Here is a 12,597-nt window from a genome sequence, read left to right on the forward strand (position 1 = left end):
GATAAATATCAACAGTGTTACCCCTTATGTTTTTTTTCAGGACGACCAATAAAAAACAACAGTGTTACCCCTTATGTTTTTTTTCACGACGACCAATAAAAAACAACAGTGTTACCCCTTATGTTTTTTTTCATGACGACCAATAAAAAACAACAGTGTTACCCCTTATGTTTTTATTCATGGCAACCAATAAAAAACATCAGTGTTACCCCCTTTGTTTTTTTTGATAAATATCAACAGTGTTACCCCTTATGTTTTTTTTCATGACGACCAATAAAAAACAACAGTGTTACCCCTTATGTTTTTTTTCATGACGACCAATAAAAAACAACAGTGTTACCCCTTATGTTTTTATTCATGGCAACCAATAAAAAACAACAGTGTTACCCCTTGTGGTTTTTTCATTACGACCAAAGAAAAACAACAGTGTTACCCCTTGTGTTTTTTTCATGACGACCAAAGAAAAACAACAATGTTACCCCTTATGTTTTTTTTTCATGACGACAAATAAAAAAGAACAGTGTTACCCCTTGTGTTTTTTTTCATGACGACCAATAAATAATGACAGCGTTACCCCTTATGTTTTTTTTCATGACGACCAATAAAAAGCAACAGTGTTACCCCTTATGTTTTTTTTCATGACGACCAATAAAAAACGACAGTTTATTGGTTTATTCATGGCAACCAATAATAATTAATAATAATAATAATTCATTAAATTTATATAGCGCTTTTCAATGACCCAAAGACGCTTACAGAAGGGGGGGACCTAACTCACCACCACCAGTGTGTAGCACCCACTTGGGTGATGCACGGCAGCCAATCTGCGCCAGAACGCTCACCACACACCAGCTTGAGGTGGAAAGTGAGGGAATTGATGAGTCAGCCAATTGTACAGGAGGATTATTAGGGGGCCAGATTGAATGAGCCTGGTTGGGCCAGGACACCGGGGAAACCCCTACTCTTTGCGATAAGTGTCCTGGGATCTTTTATGACCACAGTGAGTCAGGACCTCGGTTTTACGTCTCCTCCGAAGGACGGCACCTTCCACAGCACAGTGTCCCCATCACTGCACTGGGGCATCGGGATTAATGAGTGAAGGGACCAGAGGGAAGAGTGCCACCTATTGGCCACCACCCGACACCACTTACAGCACCTGGTATTCCCAGGCGGTCTCCCATCCAAGTACTAACCAGGCCCGACCCTGCTTAGCTTCCGAGATCAGACGAGATCGGGCGTGTTCAGGTTGGTATGGCCGTCTGTATAAAAAAAAACAACAACAGTGTTACCCCCTATGTTTTATTTGATAAATATCAACAGTGTTACCCCTTATGTTTTTTTTCATGACGACCAATAAAAAACAACAGTGTTACCCCTTATGTTTTTTTTCATGACGACCAATAAAAAACAACAGTGTTACCCCTTATTTTTTTATTCATGGCGACCAATAAAAAACAACAGTGTTACCCCCTATGTTTTATTTGATAAATATCAACAGTGTTACCCCTTTTGTTTTTTTTCATGACGACCAATAAAAAACAACAGTGTTACCCCTTATGTTTCTTTTCATGACGACCAATAAAAAACAACAGTGTTAACCCTTATGTTTCTCTTCATGACGACCAATAAAAAACAACAGTGTTACCTCTTATGTTTTTTTCATGACGACCAATAAAAAACAACAGTGTTTCCCCCTATGTTTTATTTGATAAATATCAACAGTGTCACCCCTTATGTTTTTTTTCATGACGACCAATAAAAAAACAACAGTGTTACCCCTTATGTTTTTTTTCATGACAACCAATAAAAAACAACAGTTTAACCCCTTATGTTTTTATTAATGGCAACCAATGAAAAACAACAGTGTTACCCCCTATGTTTTATTTGATAAATATCAACAGTGTTACCCCTTATGTTTTTTTTCATGACGACCAATAAAAAACAACAGTGTTACCCCTTATGTTTTTTTTCATGACGACCAATAAAAAACAACAGTGTTACCCCTTATGTTTTTTTTCATGACGACCAATAAAAAACAACAGTGTTACCCCTTATGTTTTTATTCATGGCAACCAATAAAAAACAACAGTGTTACCCCTTGTGGTTTTTTCATTACGACCAAAGAAAAACAACAGTGTTACCCCTTGTGTTTTTTTCATGACGACCAAAGAAAAACAACAATGTTACCCCTTATGTTTTTTTTCATGACGACAAATAAAAAAGAACAGTGTTACCCCTTGTGTTTTTTTTCATGACGACCAATAAATAATGACAGCGTTACCCCTTATGTTTTTTTTCATGACGACCAATAAAAAGCAACAGTGTTACCCCTTATGTTTTTTTTCATGACGACCAATAAAAAACGACAGTTTATTGGTTTATTCATGGCAACCAATAATAATTAATAATAATAATAATTCATTAAATTTATATAGCGCTTTTCAATGACCCAAAGACGCTTACAGAAGGGGGGGACCTAACTCACCACCACCAGTGTGTAGCACCCACTTGGGTGATGCACGGCAGCCAATCTGCGCCAGAACGCTCACCACACACCAGCTTGAGGTGGAAAGTGAGGGAATTGATGAGTCAGCCAATTGTACGGGAGGATTATTAGGGGGCCAGATTGAATGAGCCTGGTTGGGCCAGGACACCGGGGAAACCCCTACTCTTTGCGATAAGTGTCCTGGGATCTTTTATGACCACAGTGAGTCAGGACCTCGGTTTTACGTCTCCTCCGAAGGACGGCACCTTCCACAGCACAGTGTCCCCATCACTGCACTGGGGCATCGGGATTAATGAGTGAAGGGACCAGAGGGAAGAGTGCCACCTATTGGCCACCACCCGACACCACTTACAGCACCTGGTATTCCCAGGCGGTCTCCCATCCAAGTACTAACCAGGCCCGACCCTGCTTAGCTTCCGAGATCAGACGAGATCGGGCGTGTTCAGGTTGGTATGGCCGTCTGTATAAAAAAAATCAACAACAGTGTTACCCCCTATGTTTTATTTGATAAATATCAACAGTGTTACCCCTTATGTTTTTTTTCATGACGACCAATAAAAAACAACAGTGTTACCCCTTATGTTTTTTTTCATGACGACCAATAAAAAACAACAGTGTTACCCCTTATTTTTTTATTCATGGCGACCAATAAAAAACAACAGTGTTACCCCCTATGTTTTATTTGATAAATATCAACAGTGTTACCCCTTTTGTTTTTTTTCATGACGACCAATAAAAAACAACAGTGTTACCCCTTATGTTTCTTTTCATGACGACCAATAAAAAACAACAGTGTTAACCCTTATGTTTCTCTTCATGACGACCAATAAAAAACAACAGTGTTACCTCTTATGTTTTTTTCATGACGACCAATAAAAAACAACAGTGTTTCCCCCTATGTTTTATTTGATAAATATCAACAGTGTCACCCCTTATGTTTTTTTTCATGACGACCAATAAAAAAACAACAGTGTTACCCCTTATGTTTTTTTTCATGACAACCAATAAAAAACAACAGTTTAACCCCTTATGTTTTTATTAATGGCAACCAATGAAAAACAACAGTGTTACCCCCTATGTTTTATTTGATAAATATCAACAGTGTTACCCCTTATGTTTTTTTTCATGACGACCAATAAAAAACAACAGTGTTACCCCTTATGTTTTTTTTCATGACGACCAATAAAAAACAACAGTGTTACCCCTTATGTTTTTTTTCATGACGACCAATAAAAAACAACAGTGTTACCCCCTATGTTTTATTTGATAAATATCAACAGTGTTACCCCTTATGTTTTTTTTCATGACGACCAATAAAAAACAACAGTGTTACCCCTTATGTTTTTTTTCATGACGACCAATAAAAAACAACAGTGTTACCCCTTATGTTCTTTTTCATGACGACCAATAAAAAACAACAGTGTTACCCCCTATGTTTTATTTGATAAATATCAACAGTGTTACCCCTTATGTTTTTTTTCATGACGACCAATAAAAAACAACAGTGTTACCACTTATGTTTTTTTTCATGACGACCAATAAAAAACAACAGTGTTACCCCTTATGTTTTTTTTCATGACGACCAATAAAAACAACAGTGTTACCCCTTATGTTTTTTTCATGACGACCAATAAAAAACAACAGTGTTACCCCCTATGTTTTATTTGATAAATATCAACAGTGTTACCCCTTATGTTTTTATTCATGGCGACCAATAAAAAACAACAGTGTTACCCCTTATGTTTTTTTTCATGACGACCAATAAAAAACAACAGTGTTACCTCTTATGTTTTTTTTCATGACGACCAATAAAAAACAACAGTGTTACCCCCTATGTTTTATTTGATAAATATCAACAGTGTTACCCCTTATGTTTTTTTTCATGACGACCAATAAAAAAACAACAGTGTTACCCCTTATGTTTTTTTCCATGACAACCAATAAAAAACAACAGTGTTACCCCTTATGTTTTATTCATGACGACCAATAAAAAACAACAGTGTTACCCCTTATGTTTTTTTTCATGACGACCAATAAAAAACAACAGTGTTACCCCTTATGTTTTTTTTCATGACGACCAATAAAAAACAACAGTGTTACCCCTTATGTTCTTTTTCATGACGACCAATAAAAAACAACAGTGTTACCCCCTATGTTTTATTTGATAAATATCAACAGTGTTACCCCTTATGTTTTTTTTCATGACGACCAATAAAAAACAACAGTGTTACCACTTATGTTTTTTTTCATGACGACCAATAAAAAACAACAGTGTTACCCCTTATGTTTTTTTTCATGACGACCAATAAAAAACAACAGTGTTACCCCTTATGTTTTTTTTCATGACGACCAATAAAAAACAACAGTGTTACCCCCTATGTTTTATTTGATAAATATCAACAGTGTTACCCACTATGTTTTTATTCATGGCGACCAATAAAAAACAACAGTGTTACCCCTTATGTTTTTTTTCAGGACGACCAATAAAAAACAACAGTGTTACCTCTTATGTTTTTTTTCATGACGACCAATAAAAAACAACAGTGTTACCCCTTATGTTTTTTTTCATGACGACCAATAAAAAACAACAGTGTTACCCCTTATGTTTTTATTCATGGCAACCAATAAAAAACAACAGTGTTACCCCTTATGTTTTTTTTCATGACGACCAGTAAAAAACAATAGTGTTACCCCTTTTGTTTTTTTTCATGACGACCAATAAAAAACAACAGTTACCTCTTGTGTTTTCTTTCATGACGACCAAAAAAAAACAACAGTGTTACCCCTTATGTTTTTTTTCATGACGACCAATAAAAAACAACAGTGTTACCCCTTATGTTTTTTTTCAGGACGACCAATAAAAAACAACAGTGTTACCTCTTATGTTTTTTTTCATGACGACCAATAAAAAACAACAGTGTTACCCCCTATGGTTTTTTTCATGACGACCAATAAAAAACAACAGTGTTACCCCTTATGTTTTTTTTCATGACGACCAGTAAAAAACAACAGTGTTACCCCCTATGTTTTATTTGATAAATATCAACAGTGTTACCCCTTATGATTTTTTTCATGACGACCAATAAAAAACAACAGTGTTACCCCTTATGTTTTATTTGATAAATATCAACAGTGTCACCCCTTATGTTTTTTTTCATGACGACCAATAAAAAACAACAGTGTTACCCCTTATGTTTTTATTCATGGCAACCAATAAAAAACAACAGTGTTACCCCCTATGTTTTATTTGATAAATATCAACAGTGTTACCCCTTATGATTCTTTTCATGACGACAAATAAAAAACAACAATGTTACCCCTTATGTTTTATTTGATAAATATCAACAGTGTCACCCCTTATGTTTTTTTTCATGACGACCAATAAAAAACAACAGTGTTACCCCTTATGTTATTTTTCATGACGACCAATAAAAAACAACAGTGTTACACCTTATGTTTTTTTTCATGACGACCAATAAAAAACAACAGTGTTATCCCCTATGTTTTATTTGATAAATATCAACAGTGTTACCCCTTATGATTTTTTTCATGACGACCAATAAAAAACAACAGTGTTACCCCTTATGTTCTTTTTCATGACGACCAATAAAAAACAACAGTGTTACCCCCTATGTTTAATTTGATAAATATCAACAGTGTTACCCCTTATGTTTTTTTTCATGACGACCAATAAAAAACAACAGTGTTACCACTTATGTTTTTTTTCATGACGAACAATAAAAAACAACAGTGTTACCCCTTATGTTTTTTTTCATGACGACCAATAAAAAACAACATTGTTACCCCCTATGTTTTATTTGATAAATATCAACAGTGTTACCCCTTATGTTTTTTTTCATGACGACCAATAAAAAACAGTGTTACCCCTTATGTTTTTTTTCATGACAACCAATAAAAAACAACAGTGTTACCCCTTATGTTTCTTTTCATGACGACCAATAAAAAACAACAGTGTTACCCCTTATGTTTTTTTTCATGACGACCAATAAAAAACAACAGTGTTACCCCATATTTCTTTATTCATGGCGACCAATAAAAAACAACAGTGTTACCCCCAATGTTTTATTTGATAAATATCAACAGTGTTACCCCTTATGTTTTTTTTCATGACGACCAATAAAAAACAACAGTGTTACCCCTTATGTTTTTATTAATGGCAACCAATAAAAAACAACAGTGTTACCCCCTATGTTTTATTTGATAAATATCAACAGTGTTACCCCTTATGTTTTTTTTCATGACGATCAATAAAAAACAACAGTGTTACCCCTTATGTTTTTTTTCATGACGACCAATAAAAAACAACAGTGTTAGCCCCTATGTTTTATTTGATAAATATCAACAGTGTTACCCCTTATGATTTTTTTTATGACGACCAATAAAAAACAACAGTGTTACCCTTTATGTTTTTTTTCATGACGACCAATAAAAAACAACAGTGTTACCCCTTATGTTTTTTTTCATGACGACCAATAAAAAACCACAGTGTTACCCCTTATGTTTTTATTCATGGCGACCAATAAAAAACAACAGTGTTACCCCCTATGTTTTATTTGATAAATATCAACAGTGTTACCCCTTATGTTTTTTTCATGACGACCAATAAAAAACAACAGTGTTACCCCCTATGTTTTATTTGATAAATATCAACAGTGTTACCCCATATGTTTTTTTTCATGACGACCAATAAAAAACAACAGTGTTACCCCTTATGTTTTTTTTCATGACGACCAATAACAAACAACAGTGTTACCCCCTATGATTTATTTGATAAATATCAACAGTGTTACCCCTTATGTTTTTTTTCATGACAACCAATAAAAAACAACAGTTTAACCCCTTATGTTTTTATTAATGGCAACCAATAAAAAACAACAGTGAGTATTATGTTTTTATTAATGGCAACCAATAAATAACAACAATGAGTATGATGAAAAAGATAAGACCAATGCTGAATTTGATAGTATTAGTCAACTGAAATTGTCCTTTTAAAGTTTTGATTGAAAAATACTAATCTTGAAAATAACCCCTATGTTTAATTTGATAAATATCAACAGTGTTACCCCTTAAACAACCGTGAGTGTTATGTTTTTATTAATGGCAACTAATAAATAACAACAATGAGTATGATGAAAAAGATAAGACCAATGCTGCATTTTGATAGTATTAGTCAACTGAAATTGTCCTTTTAAAGTTTTGATTGAAAAATACTAATCTTGAAAATAACCCCTATGTTTAATTTGATAAATATCAACAGTGTTACCCCTTATGTTTTTTTTCATGACGACCAATAAAAAACAACAGTGTTACCCCTTATGTTTTTTTTCATGACGACCAATAAAAAACAACAGTGTTACCCCCTATGTTTTATTTGATAAATATCAACAGTGTTACCCCTTATGTTTTTTTTCAGGACGACCAATAAAAAACAACAGTGTTACCCCTTATGTTTTTTTTCACGACGACCAATAAAAAACAACAGTGTTACCCCTTATGTTTTTTTTCATGACGACCAATAAAAAACAACAGTGTTACCCCTTATGTTTTTATTCATGGCAACCAATAAAAAACATCAGTGTTACCCCCTTTGTTTTTTTTGATAAATATCAACAGTGTTACCCCTTATGTTTTTTTTCATGACGACCAATAAAAAACAACAGTGTTACCCCTTATGTTTTTTTTCATGGCGACCAATAAAAAACAACAGTGTTACCCCTTATGTTTTTATTCATGGCAACCAATAAAAAACAATAGTGTTACCCCTTGTGGTTTTTTCATTACGACCAAAGAAAAACAACAGTGTTACCCCTTGTGTTTTTTTCATGACGACCAAAGAAAAACAACAATGTTACCCCTTATGTTTTTTTTCATGACGACAAATAAAAAAGAACAGTGTTACCCCTTGTGTTTTTTTTCATGACGACCAATAAATAATGACAGCGTTACCCCTCATGTTTTTTTTCATGACGACCAATAAAAAACGACAGTTTTACCCCTTATGTTTTTTTTTGTGACGACCAATAAAAAGCAACAGTGTTACCCCTTATGTTTTTTTTCATGACGACCAATAAAAAACGACAGTTTATTGGTTTATTCATGGCAACCAATAATAATTAATAATAATAATAATTCATTAAATTTATATAGCGCTTTTCAATGACCCAATGACGCTTACAGAAGGGGGGGACCTAACTCACCACCACCAGTGCGTAGCACCCACTTGGGTGATGCACGGCAGCCAATCTGCGCCAGAACGCTCACCACACACCAGCTTGAGGTGGAAAGTGATGAGTCAGCCAATTGTACAGGAGGATTATTAGGGGGCCAGATTGAATGAGCCTGGTTGGGCCAGGACACCGGGGAAACCCCTACTCTTTGCGATAAGTGTCCTGGGATCTTTTATGACCACAGTGAGTCAGGACCTCGGTTTTACGTCTCCTCCGAAGGACGGCACCTTCCACAGCACAGTGTCCCCATCACTGCACTGGGGCATCGGGATTAATGCGTGAAGGGGCCAGAGGGAAGAGTGCCACCTATTGGCCACCACCCGACACCACTTACAGCACCTGGTATTCCCAGGCGGTCTCCCATCCAAGTACTAACCAGGCCCGACCCTGCTTAGCTTCCGAGATCAGACGAGATCGGGCGTGTTCAGGTTGGTATGGCCGTCTGTATAAAAAAAAACAACAACAGTGTTACCCCCTATGTTTTATTTGATAAATATCAACAGTGTTACCCCTTATGTTTTTTTTCATGACGACCAATAAAAAACAACAGTGTTACCCCTTATGTTTTTTTTCATGACGACCAATAAAAAACAACAGTGTTACCCCTTATTTTTTTATTCATGGCGACCAATAAAAAACAACAGTGTTACCCCCTATGTTTTATTTGATAAATATCAACAGTGTTACCCCTTTTGTTTTTTTTCATGACGACCAATAAAAAACAACAGTGTTACCCCTTATGTTTCTTTTCATGATGACCAATAAAAAACAACAGTGTTAACCCTTATGTTTCTCTTCATGACGACCATTAAAAAACAACAGTGTTACCCCTTATGTTTTTTTCATGACGACCAATAAAAAACAACAGTGTTTCCCCCTATGTTTTATTTGATAAATATCAACAGTGTCACCCCTTATGTTTTTTTTCATGACGACCAATAAAAAAACAACAGTGTTACCCCTTATGTTTTTTTTCATGACAACCAATAAAAAACAACAGTTTAACCCCTTATGTTTTTATTAATGGCAACCAATAAAAAACAACAGTGTTACCCCCTATGTTTTATTTGATAAATATCAACAGTGTTACCCCTTATGTTTTTTTTCATGACGACCAATAAAAAACAACAGTGTTACCCCTTATGTTTTTTTTCATGACGACCAATAAAAACAACAGTGTTACCCCTTATGTTTTTTTTCATGACGACCAATAAAAAACAACAGTGTTACCCCCTATGTTTTATTTGATAAATATCAACAGTGTCACCCCTTATGTTTTTTTTCATGACGACCAATAAAAAAACAACAGTGTTACCCCTTATGTTTTTTTTCATGACAACCAATAAAAAACAACAGTTTAACCCCTTATGTTTTTATTAATGGCAACCAATAAAAAACAACAGTGTTACCCCCTATGTTTTATTTGATAAATATCAACAGTGTTACCCCTTATGTTTTTTTTCATGACGACCAATAAAAAACAACAGTGTTACCCCTTATGTTTTTTTTCATGACGACCAATAAAAAACAACAGTGTTACCCCTTATGTTTTTTTTCATGACGACCAATAAAAAACAACAGTGTTACCCCCTATGTTTTATTTGATAAATATCAACAGTGTTACCCCTTATGTTTTTTTTCATGACGACCAATAAAAAAACAACAGTGTTACCCCTTATGTTTTTTTTCATGACGACCAATAAAAAACAACAGTGTTACCCCTTATGTTTTTTTTCATGACGACCAATAAAAAACAACAGTGTTACCCCTTATGTTTCTTTTCATGATGACCAATAAAAAACAACAGTGTTAACCCTTATGTTTCTCTTCATGACGACCATTAAAAAACAACAGTGTTACCTCTTATGTTTTTTTCATGACGACCAATAAAAAACAACAGTGTTTCCCCCTATGTTTTATTTGATAAATATCAACAGTGTTACCCCTTATGTTTTTTTTCATGACGACCAATAAAAAACAACAGTGTTACCACTTATGTTTTTTTTCATGACGACCAATAAAAAACAACAGTGTTACCCCTTATGTTTTTTTTCATGACGACCAATAAAAAACAACAGTGTTACCCCTTATGTTTTTTTCATGACGACCAATAAAAAACAACAGTGTTACCCCCTATGTTTTATTTGATAAATATCAACAGTGTTACCCCTTATGTTTTTATTCATGGCGACCAATAAAAAACAACAGTGTTACCCCTTATGTTTTTTTTCATGACGACCAATAAAAAACAACAGTGTTACCTCTTATGTTTTTTTTCATGACGACCAATAAAAAACAACAGTGTTACCCCCTATGTTTTATTTGATAAATATCAACAGTGTTACCCCTTATGTTTTTTTTCATGACGACCAATAAAAAAACAACAGTGTTACCCCTTATGTTTTTTTCCATGACAACCAATAAAAAACAACAGTGTTACCCCTTATGTTTTTATTCATGACGACCAATAAAAAACAACAGTGTTACCCCTTATGTTTTTTTTCATGACGACCAATAAAAAACAACAGTGTTACCCCTTATGTTTTTTTTCATGACGACCAATAAAAAACAACAGTGTTACCCCTTATGTTCTTTTTCATGACGACCAATAAAAAACAACAGTGTTACCCCCTATGTTTTATTTGATAAATATCAACAGTGTTACCCCTTATGTTTTTTTTCATGACGACCAATAAAAAACAACAGTGTTACCACTTATGTTTTTTTTCATGACGACCAATAAAAAACAACAGTGTTACCCCTTATGTTTTTTTTCATGACGACCAATAAAAAACAACAGTGTTACCCCTTATGTTTTTTTTTATGACGACCAATAAAAAACAACAGTGTTACCTCTTATGTTTTTTTTCATGACGACCAATAAAAAACAACAGTGTTACCCCCTATGTTTTATTTGATAAATATCAACAGTGTTACCCCTTATGTTTTTTTTCATGACGACCAATAAAAAAACAACAGTGTTACCCCTTATGTTTTTTTCCATGACAACCAATAAAAAACAACAGTGTTACCCCTTATGTTTTTATTCATGACGACCAATAAAAAACAACAGTGTTACCCCTTATGTTTTTTTTCATGACGACCAATAAAAAACAACAGTGTTACCCCTTATGTTTTTTTTCATGACGACCAATAAAAAACAACAGTGTTACCCCTTATGTTCTTTTTCATGACGACCAATAAAAAACAACAGTGTTACCCCCTATGTTTTATTTGATAAATATCAACAGTGTTACCCCTTATGTTTTTTTTCATGACGACCAATAAAAAACAACAGTGTTACCACTTATGTTTTTTTTCATGACGACCAATAAAAAACAACAGTGTTACCCCTTATGTTTTTTTTCATGACGACCAATAAAAAACAACAGTGTTACCCCTTATGTTTTTTTTCATGACGACCAATAAAAAACAACAGTGTTACCCCCTATGTTTTATTTGATAAATATCAACAGTGTTACCCCTTATGTTTTTATTCATGGCGACCAATAAAAACAACAGTGTTACCCCTTATGTTTTTTTTCAGGACGACCAATAAAAAACAACAGTGTTACCTCTTATGTTTTTTTTCATGACGACCAATAAAAAACAACAGTGTTACCCCTTATGTTTTTTTTTCATGACGACCAATAAAAAACAACAGTGTTACCCCTTATGTTTTTATTCATGGCAACCAATAAAAAACAACAGTGTTACCCCTTATGTTTTTTTTCATGACGACCAGTAAAAAACAATAGTGTTACCCCTTTTGTTTTTTTTCATGACGACCAATAAAAAACAACAGTTACCTCTTGTGTTTTCTTTCATGACGACCAAAAAAAA

The 12,597-nt window shown here is 34.3% G+C and overlaps 3 non-coding genes across 3 annotated transcripts; all 3 read right to left on the minus strand.

Moving 5' to 3' along the window:
* Positions 1-1,144: 1,144 nt before the first annotated feature.
* LOC130377770 (5S ribosomal RNA) lies at positions 1,145-1,263 on the minus strand. Its single transcript, XR_008894354.1, has one exon. It is a non-coding gene; the product is annotated as a 5S ribosomal RNA (ribosomal RNA).
* A 1,588-nt stretch (positions 1,264-2,851) lies between these two features.
* LOC130377771 (5S ribosomal RNA) lies at positions 2,852-2,970 on the minus strand. The gene has a single exon (XR_008894355.1). It is a non-coding gene; the product is annotated as a 5S ribosomal RNA (ribosomal RNA).
* Positions 2,971-9,081: 6,111 nt separating this feature from the next.
* LOC130377772 (5S ribosomal RNA) lies at positions 9,082-9,200 on the minus strand. Its single transcript, XR_008894356.1, has one exon. It is a non-coding gene; the product is annotated as a 5S ribosomal RNA (ribosomal RNA).
* Between the last annotated feature and the right edge of the window lie 3,397 nt (positions 9,201-12,597).

Source organism: Gadus chalcogrammus, chromosome 23, assembly GCF_026213295.1.
Source record: "Gadus chalcogrammus isolate NIFS_2021 chromosome 23, NIFS_Gcha_1.0, whole genome shotgun sequence".
Taxonomy (NCBI): Eukaryota; Metazoa; Chordata; class Actinopteri; order Gadiformes; family Gadidae; genus Gadus; species Gadus chalcogrammus.